Below are 3,655 nucleotides of genomic sequence, written 5' to 3' on the forward strand. Positions count from 1 at the left end.
TAAAAAGCGAAAATATTTTACATAAGCGACCAAATCTATTTTATTGTTTTCTAATAAGTTTAGGTCCTTTGATTATTGGTTTTTAATATCTACATTTAAGATTTAAGATGATAATATATATTGAGACTCAGAAAAATCGTAATTGAATAATTTCACTTTATTCTGAAATGAAATTTTTTAAACAGAATTGACACATGAAGCTATTTTTAGGAAAAAAACTCCAATACACTTACCTCAGTGTTAAATTTAGCACTTGTGACACCACAAGATAGAAAAATTCAGCAAGTTAATCTCAGATGATAAGCTAATAAAGTAATAAGTGGAGGATTCTATTCTGTTACAAATAAGTTGAAGCAATAATTAAATCAAGTGCGGTATCCCATTTTGAATGACTTTGTTTGGCGAACTAAGTTCGATGGTATCAGTTTGAAGTTTGGAAATTTCACAGTTGAATTTAACTTCACTTAATATAGATATATATGACCTTATAATATATTTCCTAGCAATATATAATAATGGTTTCTAAAATAAGTGGTTTCTTCATGAAATATATTTGGATTAGTTTTTTATGTTATTCACTGATGTGTCAATGGGAAAAATGGTAGGTTTGAATACCATTATAAATAAGATGTAAATAAAATACACAGTGTATTATATTATTAGATCTCTTCAGGTTAATCATAGCATTTCACTTGTTTATCGCTAGATTTTGATCGACATTTAAAAGCCAATAAACACATGAGAATCAAATCACAACTATTTAGTTTAATTTATTGAAGTAGGATTTTAAGCACAATGTATTCATTTCACTAAATTAGTGTTTGTTTTGTTTAGACTGTATATGTATATACCTATTGAAGTATTTATTATTTCATTTAAATTGTAAAATAATCGTGCTTTATTTAATTTTTATTATATTCTTTAACTTTTAGTACAATCATACACGAAAACATATTAATTAGACATTGATATTTTATACTTTTAATACATCTGTCAAAGGACTGAAAAATAAACAAGGTCGGAAATGTGAATTCAGAGAAAATTCATTTTATTTAAATCAAACAGATGAAAAAAGTTGAGTAATCGAGACCAACCCTATTAACCATATAGCCACTTACCTATCAACTCATCTACTTACTTAATTATCAATGTATTTAATAGAGAATTAATATAGACAACAATTATAATAAGGATACACAGAACAAGAGGGTAGACTGGAAATTTGTGAAATTTAAATTTTCCGAAACCGTGGTTACTAAGCAACTTGTTCATGATGGTTGTCATAGTGAATTGCTTATTCTGTTATTAAATTTCTTTGGTTGGTTAAGTATAGACTAGTGATAAAACTGAATGTGATATTTCACAACATATTTATTGTGAGTATCAAACAATAAAAAGTGATTTGCTTTTCATACTGATATGGAAAAAAGGATTGTACACATTGAACCATTGTGTGTGTAACTATGAGTTATGTTATAGATAAATGCTGATAGGGGTACCATTTGTATGAAATGAGAGAGAAATTGTAGTAATAATTATGGTAATAATACTGGAAGATAATTAAAAACGTGGTTGCGTGATAGCCAACGGTTGGTCGTCAAAATGATCGTAATCTGTGTATAATAAGTACTTTTTCAAACTCATAAATTGTTTTACGTGTTGCTAAGCAACGACATTGGTTTATCATATGGATGGAACGTATGGTGAAACTGTTGCTACTACTATCAAACTACTCAGCATAACTGAAGAAAAATGTGACAGTAAAATGCTTGAACGTTCAAAACGTTATGTAACCATCTTGAGATAGGATCCAAAAATTAAGAGAATGTCTGTTACCAAAACGCGTTTGATCACAGTTGGTACAAGGCAACCGAATACACGATTTAATAAATAGTTAGTTTAAGAATATAGTAACAATGTACAGTGTCCTTCTATTGTGATTCTTTTGCACTTATTTCACGGCAATGTGTTAGGAAAGATTGTGTCTAATAGTAAATCAGTCTTATTGAAAATTCGCCTTCAAAAGTCACTTCAATAAATTGACTGTTTATATAATAATTTCATTCAGATCGTCAGCAATAATGATCTTTAACTATTTAATATCATCAGTTTAAATACTTTTACTCTTATGTTTTCGCAATTTGCTTCAAAAAATTGGATATTTTTGATAAAAAGTAGGATGGTATATTAGCCTAATATGGAGTGTCGGTCAGAATCGTTTTCTGTTGTATTATAAATCAAACAACATTAGTCTTCTATATTAATATTTATGTAATCACAAGATTCCGACATTTTAATCTTTACATTGCTTTTGTTTCCGAATATATTATCTTCAGCCTCATTTCAATCTTCGGAAAAATGTTATAAACAGATATGAATTATTTCAAAATCTTTTGTATTAATCATGAATTGAAGTACAAACCAGCGGATACTAACTCAGTACTTCGAAGGTACCTCAAGGACCGTGGACATACAGTACTGATGAGTTCCATGCTAGGATGAAGCATTTATCAAGTGCTGCACCATCAAAATAAAATCTGATCAAGATGTAAACTATCTTCACCTATTCATTTTGCTTCAAATACTAATTATCGACTGATAAACTCAATGTACAGTGAAACACCTAATATATCAGTTTAATTTAATGTACAGTTTTAGTGTTATTCTTAAAGAAGTGTATTGTTAAATAAGTTAATTTTTATATGTCTCTCTGATTATCGTTATTTGTGAATTCCAAAAACAAACCCAAGTAGCATTCTGTTTCATTGTAAAAACTTGTTCACTTTTGTTTTTCCATCCATACAAAATCAAAATTGAATGCTACTCATCAATGAATATATAAGAAACCATGAAATCATGCCAGATGCTATTCTTTACTTCTAGACAATAACGATTATTTAATAACTACTAAAACTTTAAGATTAGACCAATTCTTTATATGTTTACACATTTCTATGACAACTTTAAACACTGTTACTATCAATTTATTTCCTCTTAAATCTGAAGAAAAAAAAAAGGGTACAACCTACAAGGAAAACAAACAATTTCACTAGTTTTCAAGTTATTTATTATCGATTGAACCGATACTAATAAAAAATGGTGATATCTATATATAATAATTTATCATGAAATTCATTTACACACCTTTTCTACTCATAGTTTATGACGCCCAATTATTATATTTCTTTACCCGTTTTTGATTATATCCAAATGTTTGATTTTGTATTTGTATATACAAACAAAATTTTATTTTGCCAGGAAATTGGAGTATATTAATTTTTGTTTGCACTAACAACCGTCAATCAAATAATCTCATAAATAAGCGTAATAAATGATATCTTACTTATATTTCTCATTGGCTTAGCGTTTTTATAGTCGTTTTCAACTTGTACTCTTAGTCTGTCTTCAATGTATCTTTTATCATTAGAGACTTAATCGCCATTTGGGTTTAATTAGCATATGATAATGTTTCCTCAATATATATATGAGATTCAAGTTTTAGGGCGGGAGTCATTTGGTTTACAGGTCAGACATATGTGATTATGAGTAATTTGAAAGATTGTAACATGGTGATTTTCAAGTGTTAAATGTTGTCTATATGAATTCTTAGGAAAGGTTGATAGATGAGTATGCAAATTTGATAAAAATCAACTAT

This window comes from Schistosoma haematobium, chromosome 3 (assembly GCF_000699445.3).
Source record: "Schistosoma haematobium chromosome 3, whole genome shotgun sequence".
NCBI classification, from domain to species: Eukaryota; Metazoa; Platyhelminthes; class Trematoda; order Strigeidida; family Schistosomatidae; genus Schistosoma; species Schistosoma haematobium.